Genomic DNA, 16,249 nt, shown 5'->3' with positions numbered 1-16,249 from the left:
TCCCTGCGCACTAATCCTAACATTATTATTAAACCCGCTGATAAGGGGGGTGCAGTTGTAGTCTGGTGAACTGACCTCTACCTTGCCGAGGCACAACGACAACTCGCGGATACCTCCTCTTATTTACCCCTCGATCGTGACCCCACTAAGGAGCACCAGGCCATTGTCTCCCACACTATCAACGACTTTATCCGCTCAGGGGATCTCCCATCCACTGCTACCAACCTTATAGTTCCCACACCCCGCACTTCCCGTTTCTACCTCCTACCCAAGATCCACAAACCTGCCTGTCCTGGCCGACCTATTGTCTCAGCTTGCTCCTGCCCCACCGAACTCGTTTCTGCATACCTCGACACTGTTTTATCCCCCCTTGTTCAATCCCTTCCTACCTATGTTCGTGACACTTCTCACGCTCTTAAACTTTTCGATGATTTTAAGTTCCCTGGCCCCCACCGCTTTATTTTCACCTTGGATGTCCAGTCCCTATATACTTCCATCCCCCATCAGGAAGGTCTCAAAGCTCTACGCTTCTTTTTGGATTCCAGACCTAATCAGTTCCCCTCTACCACCACTCTGCTCCGTCTAGCAGAATTAGTCCTTACTCTTAATAATTTCTCCTTTTGCTCCTCCCATTTCCTCCAAACTAAAGGTGTAGCTATGGGCACCCGTATGGGTCCTAGCTATGCCTGCCTTTTTGTTGGGTTTGTGGAACAATCTATGTTCCGTGCCTATTCTGGTATCTGTCCCCCACTTTTCCTTCGCTACATCGACGACTGCATTGGCGCTGCTTCCTGCACGCATGCAGAACTCGTTGACTTTATTAACTTTGCCTCCAACTTTCACCCTGCCCTCAAGTTTACCTGGTCCATTTCTGACACCTCCCTCCCCTTTCTAGATCTTTCTGTCTCTGTCTCTGGAGACAGCTTATCCACTGATGTCTACTATAAGCCTACTGACTCTCACAACTATCTGGACTATTCCTCTTCTCACCCTGTCTCTTGCAAAGACGCCATCCCCTTCTCGCAATTCCTCCGTCTCCGCCGCATCTGCTCTCAGGATGAGGCTTTTCATTCTAGGACGAGGGAGATGTCTTCATTTTTTAAAGAAAGGGGTTTCCCTTCCTCCACTATCAACTCTGCTCTTAAACGCATCTCCCCCATTTCACGTACATCTGCTCTCACTCCATCCTCCCACCACCCCACTAAGAATAGGGTTCCCCTGGTCCTCACCTACCACCCCACCAGCCTCCGGGTCCAACATATTATTCTCCGTAACTTCCGCCACCTCCAACGGGATCCCACCACTAAGCATTTCTTTCCCTCCCCCCTCTCTCTGCATTCCGCAGGGATCGCTCCCTACACAACTCCCTTGTCCATTCGTCCCCCCCATCCCTCCCCACTGATCTCCCTCCTGGCACTTATCCGTGTAAGCGGAACAAGTGCTACACATGCCCTTACACTTCCTCCCTTACCACCATTCAGGGCCCCAAACAGTCCTTCCAGGTGAGGCATCACTTCACCTGTGAGTCGACTGGGGTGATATACTGCGTCCGGTGCTCCCGATGTGGCCTTTTATATATTGGTGAGACCCGACGCAGACTGGGAGACCGCTTTGCTGAACATCTACGCTCTGTCCGCCAGAGAAAGCAGGATCTCCCAGTGGCCACACATTTTAATTCCACATCCCATTCCCATTCTGACATGTCTATCCACGGCCTCCTCTACTGTAAAGATGAAGCCACAGTCAGGTTGGAGGAACAACACCTTATATTCCGTATGGGTAGCCTCCAACCTGATGGCATGAACATTGACTTCTCTAACTTCCGCTAGGCCCCACCTCCCCCTCGTACCCCATCTGTTACTCTTTTTAATGCACACATTCTTTCTCTCACTCTCCTTTTTCTCCCTCTGTCCCTCTGAATATACCTCTTGCCCATCCTCTGGGTCACCCCCCGGTCTTTCTTCCCGGACCTCCTGTCCCATGATCCTCTCGTATCCCCTTCTGCCTATCACCTGTCCAGCTCTCGGCTCTATCCCTCCCCCTCCTGTCTTCTCCTATCATTTTGCATCTCCCCCTCCCCCTCCAGCTTTCAAATCCCTTACTCACTCTTCCTTCAGTTAGTCCTGACGAAGGGTCTCGGCCTGAAACGTCGACTGCGCTTCTTCCTATAGATGCTGCCTGGCCTGCTGCGTTCACCAGCAACTTTGATGTGTGTTATTGAGTATAAGAGCTGGAATGTTATGATGAGGTTGTATAAGGCATTGGTGAGGCCGAATCTGGAGTATTGTGTTCAGTTTTGGTCACCAAATTACAGGAAGGATATAAATAAGGTTGAAAGAGTGCAGAGAAGGTTTACAAGGTTGTTGCCGGGACTTGAGAAACTCAGTTACAGAGAAAGGTTGAATAGGTTAGGACTTTATTCCCTGGAGCGTAGAAAAATGAGGGGAGATTTGATAGAAGTATATAAAATTATGACGGGTATAGATAGAGTGAATGCAAGCAGGCTTTTTCTGCTGAGGCAGGGGAGAAAAAAACCAGAGGACATGGGTTAAGGGTGAGGGGGGAAAGTTTAAAGGGAACATTAGGGGGGGCTTCTTCACACAGAGAGTGGTGGGAGTATGGAATGAGCTGCCAGACAAGGTGGTAAATGCGGGTTCTTTTTTAACACTTAAGAATAAATTGGACAGATACATGAATGGGAGGTGTATGGAGGGATATGGTCCATGTGCAGGTCAGTGGGACTAGGCAGAAAATGGTTCGGCACAGCCAAGAAGGGCCAAAAGGCCTGTTTCTGTGCTGTAGTTTCTATGGTTCTATGGTTCTATGGCAGATGTGATAGGGAGGGGAATGCTGTTCCACAGTCTAGGGGCTACAACAGCAAAGGCGCGATCACCTCTGAACTTAAATTTAGATCGCAGGACAGCCAGGAGCCCCAAGTCAGCTGACCTGAGGGACCTGGAAGTAGAATAAGGGGTTGGAAGGTCTGCGATATAGGAGGGGGTCAGCCCATTTAGGGCTTTATAAACAAACAGGAGAACTTTAAAATCAATTCTAAACCGTACTGGTAGCCAGTGGAGAGAGGCCAGGATGGAAGTAATAAGGTCCCTCTTCCGGGCACCTGTCAGGAGCCTGGCTGCTGTGTTCTGGACCAGTTGCAGGCGGGACAGGGACAACTGACTAATCCCAGTATACAGGGAGTTGGAGTTGTCCAAGCAAGAGTTTGATTAATAGGACTGGATGTTACAATCCCTAAAGTTTCTGCACTGCTCTTGACTTGAGTGGAAGTACTTCTTAAAGATGACCACTAGATAATATTACTACCATTACAACACATCTTCAGTTGTGTACCTCGACATCACTGGGTGTTTCGGCCTTTTATCTCAAGACACCCTCAGCCGAGGCAGGCCCACCACAGGTTGATCAGACCTGGGTGTGTGTCACATGGTTAGTCTCTAGATGGTCACTTGGCAGCCCAGACAGCATCCCTTCTTTTCAGCCACACCAGTGACTGCTCATTTCGGCGGCATTAGCAAGTGCTTTGATTGCCTTCCTATGGGCCTGACCTCTGACCCCTGACCCCTACTTCCCTCAGCAGCCGTACGGTGGAACTGGCTATGAAGCCCCTGCACCCCACCTCAACTGGGCACACTTTTACGTTCCAACCTCGCTCCTCTGCTTCAACAGCGAGGTTGGCATATCACAGCCTTTTCCGTTCGTAAGCCTTATCCACAGCATCCTCCCAGGGGACCGTCAGCTCAATGATAAAGATGCGCCGACAGGAGTTGTACCAAAGGAACAGGTCAGGCCGCAGGTTGGTCATCACAATTTCAGATGGGAAGGTAAGTTTCTGGCTTAAATCAACACACACATTTCCCAGTCCCTGGCAGCACTCAGTGGGCATGAGTCGTGAGGCAACCAGTTAGCCCCTGGTTTCTCTCCTTCCCAGTTGAAGGATGGTAGTTGTGAGGCATTGAGAGGCCTGGAGTTGGTGGTTACTCTCTTACACTCAAGTTCAGCTGCCAAACACCTCAGCTCTTGGTTGTGTGGCCAGGTGTATTTGCCTTGTATTATGCTGGTCTTGCAACTAACCAAGATGTGCTTGAGGGATGCCGGAACTGCGCACAGAGGACAGGTTGGATCCTCTCCCAGCCAAAGATTTAGGTTTGTAGGAGAGGGCAGGACATCATATGTTGCTCTGATGATGAAGCTCAATCTGTTTGACTCCATGCTCCACAGCTCACTCAATGTGATTTTCCTCCTCTCAACACCCTCCCACCTCATCCAGCAGCCTTGCTTGGCTTGGGGTTTTGCTTTGGTACATCTGGCTGCTGCTTCTTGGTGGCACACCTCCTCCACCACCAGGTGCCAGCGTTCAGTTCTGGTTGCCTTTTGCCAGGTAGGTTTCATCAGTCCAAGGCCAAAGCCTCCTCTGCCCTGTTGGACATAGCCCACTATGCCCCGGTGTCAGAGGGCGGCTTCTGCGTCCAGTACTGCTGCCGCTGGGGTCCATTTCTTCCCTGTTGCTAGAGCAGGAGCAACGCCTCTTACAATTGGGTCCCGAGGTTTTTTGAGTGTCCTTTCCAGCCTTGCTTTGGTGCATTTGTATTCCTCCACCAAGCTAGAAATTGGCAGAGAAAGGGCTTTGTTGCCATAAAGTCCTATGCTGCTAAGGCATCTTGGTAGCCCAAGCCACTTCCTCACATGTGAGTTCACCAGCCTCTCCAGCCAATTTGCATGAGACATAGTGACCTCATAGATGGTAATTGGCCACATAAGTCGGGGCAGCAGTCCAAACTGAAAGCACCAAAGCTTCAACCTCCCTGGGAGAGCCGTGTTGTTGATTAGCTTGAGGCCACTGATTGTATCCTGCCTTAGTTGTTCCACCTGCTCTGTGTCTCTGAGGTCTGAGTTGTACCAACGTCCGAGGCTTTTGATGGGCAGTTGGTATTGGCTCAGCATTGATACAAAACCTTATGTTAGTGAGCCGGCCTTTGACAATTGAGATACCATGAGACTTACTGGGTTTGATCTCCATTCGTACCCATTTGATGTTTCCCTGGAGTTTATCCGGCAGGCATTTGGTGCATGCTTTTGTTGTTGTTTACGTGGTCATGTCATCCATGTGTGCCCTGATTGGAGGAAGATGCAGCCCATTCTTCAAGCGTTTCCCTCTGACCACTCATTGTGATGCTCGGATAATGAGCTCCATTGCCATGATAAATGCCAGAGGAGAGATGGTACAGCCCGCCATTATGCCTGTCTCAAGGTGGTGGTATCTTGTGTTGTGACACAGAACTGCAGATCCTGGTAGTACGCTTTGACCAGCTTTGTGATGCCCTCTGGAACCCAGAAAAAGTTGAAAGCTGTCCACAGAGTCTCGTGAGGCACCGACCCAAAAGCATTGGCAAGATCTAGGATGACCACATGCAGGTCTTTCTTTTCTTTCTTGGCAGTTTGTATCTGGTGCCGGACGACATTTGCGTGTTCCAGACGTATTCCTGCTTTCTGCACTGATGTGTCGACGAAGTTGTTGCTCTGCAAAAGGGCTGAGAGTCTTTGAGCCACAACACCAAAGAAGATCTTTCCTTCCACATTCAGGAGACATAAGGGCGTGGATGACTTTCTCGAGATCTTTGAAAGAGGTGCAACAACTTGATTTTGGCAATAGTACGAAGCTGGAAAAAACTGGCTTTTACTACTACATTAACTTGCTTGTCAAACTTAAAGGCGGAATCAAATATCACGCCGAATAGGACAACTTCAGACTTGCCTTCATTCAGCTGTAAGTTTTGTGCCATCCAACACTTTATGTCCTCAAGGCAGTTCATGAGGCTGACTAGATTTGACTGGTCGTATGGTTTCAAGGGGAGGTAAAGCTGTGTGTCGTCAGCAAAATGATGGAAGGAAATGCCGTGTTTTTGAATGATTTGGCTGAGAGGAAGCATGTATATAGCGAAAAGAATGGGACCTAGGATGGAACCTTGTGGGACCCCACAGGAGAAACTAGCTGGAGAAGAGGAAAATATGCCTATGTTGACGGAGAAGCTTCTAGTTTTGAGGTAGGATGTGAACCAGTTGAAGGCAGTGCCATCACACCAACCCCGCACTGGAGACTGTCTATTAAAATGGCATGATCTACAGTATCAAATGCTGCGCTGAGGTCAAGAAGGATTAGGATGGCAGAGTCACCTGAGTTGGTAGAGAGGAGGAGATCATTGTACACTTTCAGCGGGGCAAACTCTATGCTATGATAAGCCTTAAAACCTGACTGAAATCTTTCCAAGATGTTGTTTTGGTGTAGGTAGGGCAGTAATTGACTGAGAATAACCTTTCTGAGTACTTTTGACAGGAATGGAAGTTTAGAAATAGGTCTGCAGTTACTAGGTAAGGTAGGGTCTAAGTTGAGTTTTTTCAGGAGGGGCTGGACCACGGCGTGCTTGAAGCAAGTTGGAACGGTCCAAGTGGCCAGGGAGCTGTTAATAATAGAGAGGATGCTGGGACTGGCTATGTCAAAGACATCCTTCAGGAGGGCAGTGGGGACAATGTCAAGGGGGCAGATTGTAGGTTTCATGGTGGAAACAATCTTTGTAAGGGAGGGTAGCGTGATGGGTTGGAAACAATCCAGTTTAGATGAACAGACCAGTGAGACAGTTAGGTCATGGGCAGGGAGGGAAATGTTCATTCTAATGTCTTCAACTTTGCTAATGAAGAATTTTAAAAATTCTTTGCACTTAGCAGGGGACACATCTAAACTAATATTGGGGGCAGGACAAATGACAGAATTTATGGTACTGAATAAGATCTTGGGATTATGAGAGTTGTTAGAAAAGTATTTTGCTCTTGCAGCTTTAACTGCATCCTGATATTTGTGAAGATTGTATCTCAAAATTTCAAAAGAAATTTGAAGGTTATCACACTTCCGCTTTCATTCGAATATTCTGCACTTCCTCCTCAGGGCTCTGGTGGTGTCATTAAGCCAAGGCAGACCTTTAGGCTTAGGCTTTTTGAATTTAAGGGGAGCAACAGTATTCAGAGTAGAAGAGCAGGTGGTATTAAATAAGGAAGTAAATTCCTCGGTGCTGAGATAGGGAGGAGAAGCCTCAATAGGGCAGGTATTAGGAGCAGCTATGACAGCCTCAGAGAACTTATTGGCATTCAAAGAGTTAATGTAACGAAAGCAACATACAGGAAGATGAAATTTAGTAGGGGAAAAAGGCAGAGAAGCATCAAACATAACAGCACTATGATCCGACAGACACGCATTAATTATTTCCACATTGCAGATTGGAAAATTAGACGATAAGACCAGGTCAAGTGTATGGCCTAGCATGTGAGTGGGTCCGGTGATAAGCAAAGCAAGATTAAAAGACTCAAGCAGATACATAAAATCACTTATGAGAGGCTTAGCGGGACAGCAAACATGAATGTTAAAGTCACCAAGAATCAGAACTGGATCAAAGTTGGGCATAGTATTTGTCTCAATATTGGGGATTCTCCATGACCCAGCATTCAGATAACCCCAGTAATACACACAGAATGCTGGAGGAACTCAGCAAGCCAGGCAGCATCTATGGAAAGGAGTAAACAGTAACTTTACAGGCTGAGACCCTTCTCCAGTCCTGATGAAGGGTCCCGGATTGAAACATCTAATGTTTCCTCTTTTCCATAGATACTGCCTGACCTGCTGAGTTCCTCCAGCATTTTGTGTGTGTTGCTTCGATTTCCAGCATATGCAGATTTTCTCTTCTTTGTGATTTCACATAACCCCAAGCAGGTCAGGTCAGCGCTAACTAAAGATGGGACCGTGCTTGTCCCCGATTCCTGACATAACACATCCCTTTGGAAAGGAAGAGACAAAAAGCTACGGGAATTGGGGGCCCTGCCAGTGGGAGTGGGGCTCTCCAGCTGACTGCACCGGAGAGCTAATTCTAACATTTTTACCTTTGGGGAGAGATGAGTTGGTAGATTTAGACAGGGTGGAATGTTGAAGATTATTGAGAGGAGAAAAGAGTGATGAGATGGGGCGGGATTTTTAAAGGGTGTTGGGAGAGTTGAATTCTGAAGGGTGGTGGGAGTGAGGGAAACTTGGGATAAAACTAGGAATAACATGACATATAATGTAGGAGCGGAAAGGAAACCGTTCAGAATCAGGTTCAATATCACCAGCATATGTCATGAAATTTTGTTAACTTTGCGGCAGCAGTACAAGATAATATATTTTTTAAACTGTACGTTGTGGTATGTATACATATGTACATTAAATAGTCACATTTAATAAGTAGTGCAGGAACAGAAATAGAAAAGTAATATTTGTGGGTTCAATGTTCATTCAGAAATCGGATGGTAGAGGGGAAGAAGCTGTTCCTGAATCACTGAGTGTTTGCCCCCTTCCTGATGGTAACAATGAGAAGAGGGCATGTCCTGGGTGGTGGGGATCCTAAATGATGGACGCCGCCTTTCTGAGGCACTGCTCCTTGTAGATGTCTTGGATACCACAGAGGCTAGTGCCCATGATGGCGTGTTGATTTCTCTGGTACTACAAGTGATTTGTTGGTAATAATTATTCAGAGACCTTTTCAAGCTGGCCTGGTTAAAATTCCCCAGAATTATGGGAAAGGCTTCAGGATGTGCTGTTTCATGCCTGTTGATAACATCACTGATTTTGTTTAGAGCCTAGTTGACACTGGTCTGAGGTGAAATGTACCAAAATGATGGCTGAAATCCCCCACAGCTGGTAAAATGGACGACACTTGATCAGGAGGTGTTCCAGGTCTGGTGAACAGGACTGGGATAACACAGGCATGTTTCTACACTATATATTCTTGTATCGGCCATTTCCACCCTGGGTAAATGGCGCTGGCTGTCCACTCTTTCTGTGCCTCTGAGCATCTTGCACATCTCTAACTAGTAACCTGTCATCCTCCTTTGCTCCAAACAGAAAAGCCCTATCTTGCTCAACCTCTCCTCATGAGACATGTTCTCTAATCCAGGCAGCACCCTGGTCACCCTCTGCATCCTCACAAAAGATTCCACATCCTTCCTACAATCAGACAACCAGAACCGAACACGATACTCCAAGTGTGGTCTAACCAGAGTTTCACAGATCTGTAAAATTACCTTGTGGCTCTTGAAATAAATTCCACAAATAATGAAGACCAGCACATCATACATCTTCTTAATTACCCTATCAACTTGCGTGGTAACTCTGAGGGATCCATGGACGTGAACCTAAGATCCCTTTGTTCCGACACACGGCTAAGAATCCTGCCATAAACCCTGTATTCTGCCTTCAAGTTTGACCTTTCAGAGTGAATCACTTCACAACTTTCCAGAATGAACTCCATCTGCCCCGTCAGTCCAGCTCTGTAACCTATATGGATGTCCCATTGCAAGCTACATTAAACCTCCACACTGTCCACAGCTCCACCAAACTTCGTATCATCTACACAAGAAAATTTGCAGATGCTGGAAATCCAAGCAACACAGACAAAATGCTGGAGGAACTCAGCAGGCCAGGCAGCATCTATGGAAAAGAGTACAGTCAATGATTCCTGCTGAGACCCTTTGGTAGTTTGTATCATCTGCAAACTTAATAACCCTCCATTCCACTTCCTCATCTAAGTTATTTATAAAAAATCACAAAGAGCAGGGGATCAGAGTAGATCCCTGTGAAGCTCCACTGGCTACTGACACTCCATTGACTAGCACCCTTTGCCTGCTGTGGGCAAACCGATTCTGAATCCCCACAGTCAAGTTTCCCTGGATCCCATGCCTCCTGGCTTTCTGAATGAGCCTACCATGGGGAACCTTGTCAAATACTTGATTAAAATCCATATACACCACATTCGCTCTACTTTCATCAATTTATTTTGTCACTTCCTCAAAGAATTTAATCAGGGTTGTCAAGCACAAAGCCATGCTGGTTATTCCTAATCAGACTATTCTTCTACAAATGCTTGTAAATCCTGACTCTAAGAATATTTTGCCTACCACCGGTCTATAATTTCCAGAATTATTTCTGCTACCTTGAAAAAGGAATAACATTTGCTACTCTCCATTCTTATGGTCCTACTCCTGTGGCCAAAAGGTGAAAAGATTGTTGCCAAAGGTATAACAGTCTCTTCCCTCGCTTCCTGTAGTAACCTAGGGTATATCCCATCTGACCTCAGGGACTTATCTATCCTAATGACTTGGTTTCCACAGCTAGCTTTACAGATTCACCACTTTCTGGCTAAAGAAATTCCTGCTCATCAATGTTCTAAAGGGACGTCCTTCTGTTCTGAGGTTTTGCCTTCTATTCCCAGACTCTCCTACATTACTCCAACAACTCTATTTACGCCTTTCAATATTCAGCATGCTTTAATGAGATAACCCCCCCCCGCCCCATCACCTCCCATTCCTCTGAACTCCAGTGAGTACTGTACAAGCTCAGAGCCAACAAACACTCCTTATATATAAACCCTTTCATTCCTGGGATCGTTCTCTTGAGCCTCCTCAGGACCATCTCCCATGTTAACAGATACTTTCCTAGATATGGGGCCCAAAGCTGCTCAAAGTTCTCCAAATGTGGACAATGAATCCATGCACACTAACTCACATTTTTTGCTGTCTTTTTGCACTATTTGTTTTATTTTTTAATATATATTTCTCACTGTAATTTATAGTTTTTTTATTACTACTGCAGTAAAGCTAATTTCACAGCATATACCAGTGATACTAAATCTGATTCTGACAAATGCCTTAAGTCTCAGCATTGCATCCTTGTTTTTACATTCTAGTTCACTCAAAATGAATGCTAACATTGCATTTGCCATCCTTACTATCGTCTCAACCTGCAAGATAACTTTTAAGGAAGCCTGAAAGTCCTTTTGTGCCTCTGATTTCTGAATATTCTCCCCATTTAGAAAATAGTCTATGTCTGTATGACCAGCGGTCCCCAACCACTACCGCTACCGAGCCACGAGGAAACGATATGATTTGGCGATAGGAGTCAGCTGCACCTTTCCTCATTCCCTGTCAAGCCCACTGTTGAGCCATTATGCATGCGAGGTCGTTACCCGCGCGTCATCCGTCCAGGGTGGGAAGAAGATCAACTCCTCGAGCTTGCAAATGATGGCGGGCTGAAAAGTATGTTTGACGTAACATCTCTGCCAGCATTCTGGATCTCAAAGTCAAGGCTAAATATCCTGAGACAGCCATGAAAGCACTGAAAACGAATACCAAATTGCGTAGTAGACTGGACATAAGGAACCCCGTTCGAGTATCGCTGTCTCCCATCACCGCTCGATGGGACCACCTTGTTGCAGGGAAACAAGCATTCATCCCGGGGCTCCCACTGATTCAGCGATATTGGTGTGTTGCAATGATTTGATATGTTCATACAGGGAAAATATGTGCTGCGTGTTTAATATCCAAATTTACTTAAAAAGTTATGATGCTATTGACTTACTTATATAACCATATAACAATTACAGCATGGAAACAGGCCATCTCTGCTCTTCTGGTCCGTGCCGAACGCTACTCTCACCTAGTCCCACCGACCTGCACTCAGCCCATAACCCTCCATTCCTTGCCTGTCCATATACCTATCCAATTTTCCTTTAAATGATAATATCGAACCTGCCTCTACCACTTCTACTGGAAGTACGTTCAATACTTACTTCAAGCTCCCCTGTCCTTCACTGATAATTGACATCACTATATTCATGCCAGGAAAATATGCGCTGTGTGTTTAATATTAAATTCGTTAGATAAACCCTTTTTAGAAACGAAATTAGCCACTTATCACCTATATTCCGGTCGTGACTAACATCCGCCCCAGCACCCCCCCCAACAGAATCGTCAAAAACAATTTGTAGAAAACATCGGCACGTACACACATACGCACATCACGCATGCGCACTGGTTCTCGCGCAAGGCTTCATGGTCATTGTAGTCTCTCTTGTAAAATACGTATTTGGCTCTACTCTTGTCCGTTGGCAACCCTACCCGCGCCCCCCCCCACCGCGATCGGCCGATCCGCAAGAATATTGTCAGTATGAAACCGGTCCGCAGTGCAAAAAATGGTTGGGGACTTCTGTGTATGACCATACACTCGTCCACACTGTTTTCCATCTGCCACTTCTTTGCCCATTCTCCTAAACTGTCCTGCAGACTTCCGGCTTTCTCAACACTACCTGCCCTCCACCTATTTTCTTATCTCTCTAAACTTGGCCATAAAACCATTAATGCCATCATCCAGATCACTAATATATATATGCGATCCAATACTGACCCCTGTGAAACACCACTAGTCACCAGCTGCCAACCGGAGAAGGCCTCCTTTATTCCCACTCCTTGCCTCCTGCTAGTTAACGAATTTTCTATCCATGGTAGTATCTTTCTTGTAATATCATGGCCTCTTAACTTGTTTAACAGCTTCATGTGTGGCATCTTATCAAAGGCCTTCTGAAAATCCAAGTAAACATCCACTGATTCTCCTTTGACCATCCTGTTAGTTATTTCTTCAAAGAATTCCAACAGATTTGTCAGGCAAGATTTCCCCTTAAGGAAATCATGCTGACTTTGGCCTATTTTATCATGTACCTGCAAGTACCCCGAAACCTCATCCTTAATTACAGATTCCAATATCATCCCAACCACTGAAAATCAGGCTAACTGGCCCATAATTTCCTGTCTTTTGCCTCTCTGCCTTAAAGAGTGGAGTGACATTTGCAATTTTCCAGTCCTCCAAAACCATTCCAGAATTTACTGATTCTGAAACATCACTTCTATTGCCTCCACAATCTCTATCTTCACAATTGGCACGACAGTGTAGCAGTTAGTATAACTCTCCTGCAGCACCAGCAACCCCAGTTCAATTCCGCTGCTTTCTGTAAAGAGCTTTACATCTTCCCCCTGTGACCACAAGGGTTTCCTCCGGGTGCTCCAGTTTCCTCCCACATTCCAAAGATGTCTGGGCTAATAAGTTGTGGGCATACTGTGTCGGTGCTGGAAGCATGGTGACGCTTGTGGGCTGCCCCTCGCAATCCTTGGATTGTGTTTGTCATGTTTGAGACACTGCACTGTATGGTTCGATGTACATGTGACAAATAAAGCTAATCTTTAGCTGTCTCTTTCAGAGCCCAGGGTCCAGGTGACTTTAGACCTTTCAGCTTCCCAAGCACCTCTCCTTTCAAACAGTAACTACACTCACTTCTACCCCTTGACGCTCACATTTTTGGCATGCTGCTGGTGTCTTCCCCAGTGAAAGCTGATGCAAAATACTTATTGAGTTCATCCACCATTTCTTTGTTTTTCGTTACTACCTCTCTGGTATCAATTTCCAGCTGGCCAATGTGCACACTTGTCTCTTTTACTTTTTAAGCTGTCACTGTTTCTATAAGTAACAAAACCTGGTGTGCCATTAAATAGCCCAAATAAACTTTCCAGCCATGGAGACTTCTCAGAGATTTAAGAAGAGTTAATAGATGTTTACAGGAGACAAACATCAACTGTTTAACAAAAGTTCACTCTGCAACAACAATTTAAATTTTTAAAAACGCAAACAGCAGGAATTCTGCAGATGCTGGAAGTTCAAGCAACACACATCAAAGTTGCTGGTGAACGCAGCAGGCCAGGCAGCATCTCTAGGAAGAGGTGCAGTCGACGTTTCAGGCCGAGACCCTTCGTCAGGACTAACTGAAGGAAGAGTGAGTAAGAGATTTGAAAGTTGGAGGGGGAGGGGGAGATCCAAAATGATAGGAGAAGACAGCAGGGGGAGGGATGGAGCCAAGAGCTGGACGGGTGATTGGCAAAAGGGATACGAGAGGATCATGGGACAGGAGGTCCGGGAAGAAAGACGGCGGGGGGGGCGGAACCCAGAGGATGGGCAAGGGGTATATTCAGAGGGACAGAGTGAGAGAAAGAATGTGTGTATAAAAATAAGTAACAGATGGGGTACGAGGGGGAGGTGGGGCATTAGCGGAAGTTAGAGAAGTCGATGTTCATGCCATCAGGTTGGAGGCTACCCAGACGGAATATAAGGTGTTGTTCCTCCAACCTGAGTGTGGCTTCATCTTTACAGTAGAGGAGGCCGTGGATAGACATGTCAAAATGGGAATGGGATGTGGAGTTAAAATGTGTGGCCACTGGGAGATCCTGCTTTCTCTGGCGGACAGAGCGTAGGTGTTCAGCAAAGAGGTCTCCCAGTCTGCGTCGGGTCTCGCCAATATATAAAAGGCCACATCGGGAGCACTGGGTGCAGTATATCACCCCTGCCGACTCACAGGTGAAGTGTCGCCTCACCTGGAAGGACTGTTTGGGGCCCTGAATGGTGGTAAGGGAGGAAGTATAAGGGCATGTGTAGCACTTGTTCCGCTTACACGGATAAGTGCCAGGAGGGAGATCAGTGGGGAGGGATGGGGGGGGAACGAATGGACAAGGGAGTCAAAAGGATATACTGCATCCGGTGCTCCCGATGTGGCCTTTTATATATTGGCGAGACCCGACGCAGACTGGGAGACTGCTTTGCTGAACACCTACGCTCTGTCCACCAGAGAAAGCAGGATCTCCCAGGATCTTCCACGGCCTCCTCTACTGTAAAGATGAAGCCACACTCAGGTTAGAGGAACAACACCTTATATTCCGTTTGGGTAGCCTCCAACCTGATGTCATGAACATCGACTTCTCTAACTTCCACTAATGCCCCACCTCCCCCTCGTACCCCATCTGTTACTTATTTTTATACACACATTCTTTCTCTCACTCTCCTTTTTCTCCCTCTGTCCCTCTGAATATAACCCTTGCCCATCCTCTGGGTCCCCCCCCTTGTCTTTCTTCCCGGACCTCCTGTCCCATGATCCTCTCGTATCCCTTTTGCCAATCACCTGTCCAGCTCTTGGCTCCAGCCCTCCCCCTCCTGTCTTCTCCTATCATTTTGGATCTCCCCCCCCCGCTCCAACTTTCAAATCTCTTACTCACCCTTCCTTCAGTTAGTCCTGACGAAGGGTCTCGGCCTGAAACGTCGACTGTACCTCTTCCTAGAGATGCTGCCTGGCCTGCTGCGTTCACCAGCAACTTTGATGTGTGTTAATTTAAATTTTTATTTGGGTGTCACTGACAAGCATCTTAATTGCTGAGGATCAAATTGGACAAAATATAAACTCCTTACAGAGAGCACCTGATTTTTTGTTGAAGTTTTTGGTGAAGTGAGACATCAGCTCTATTCGCAGCCCTCCAGTAAAAATAGTTTATCCTGGAACAGAAATCGGAGTCTATTATTTCTCCAAGGACATGAGACAATAATAAAAGAGAATAATTCTGATCTATATTCCCTTTTGCTAACCAAGCAGTACAGCCAGGCAGAGGCAATTATGTCAAAACTGACTCTGCAGCCAAACCTGCATCAAGAATGTATTTAACATTAAAGGTCTTGGGCTTTACTCTTACTTTTTGAAAATTAACTAAGTTTCATACCCAGAATGCCAAAGCAGGAAAATGTAACATTTTTTCAGGATAATTATCAGTAAAAATATTTCTTAAGCAGCTGGATTTTGGAAAATCTCTCATTTCCAGAGAGAATGGCGGACAAGGCTGCAGAATACCACATCTTGCGTAAGAGAAGGAAACCACCGATGTTAACTTCTGTATTTTCTTATTTACATGTGCCTGTCCTTGCTGCAGATGTTGAATCAGTTCACAGTGTGATAGTGGCAAGCTCTGTCTCCTTGTCGTTAAAACTGCAAATTGGAACTGTTGTGCAGTGGTTAAGTTACTGGTTAGTAATCCAGAGGCCATGATTAACAATCAAGAGAAATGACTTCTGTGAAGTTTAAATTCTGATTGATAATCAGGCATTCTCAAAAGAATTAATGATAGTAATAATGACTACAAAATTTTTTTTTTGCAACATCAGTTTAAAGCCGGTGTTTTAAAAGCCCTTCCAGCCACTTATGCCTTCAGGGGAGGAAATCTGCCAATATGTGACTCCAGACACACAGACACAGACTGTTAAAAGTTCCCTGAAATAACCTGCTAAGCTATTCAGTTCAATAGCAAATTAGAGTCAGGCTTTATCAGCTGAGCTCAAAACCTAAAAAATTAATAAATAAAAACAATCTAAATTTATCCTATACATCACGAGAACAATGAATTTTCATACTTTTTTTTAAGTATATCTGCAATAAATGATTGTTGTGGAATGAACAAAATATCTGGAGAGACACTGAAGCTAATAGATATAGAAGTGTTTATTTAGCAAAAGTGAGCA

This window comes from Mobula hypostoma, chromosome 14, assembly GCF_963921235.1.
Source record: "Mobula hypostoma chromosome 14, sMobHyp1.1, whole genome shotgun sequence".
NCBI classification, from domain to species: domain Eukaryota; kingdom Metazoa; phylum Chordata; class Chondrichthyes; order Myliobatiformes; family Myliobatidae; genus Mobula; species Mobula hypostoma.
The sequence above is the reverse complement of the archived record's forward strand: the minus strand, read 5'-3'. Positions refer to the sequence as shown.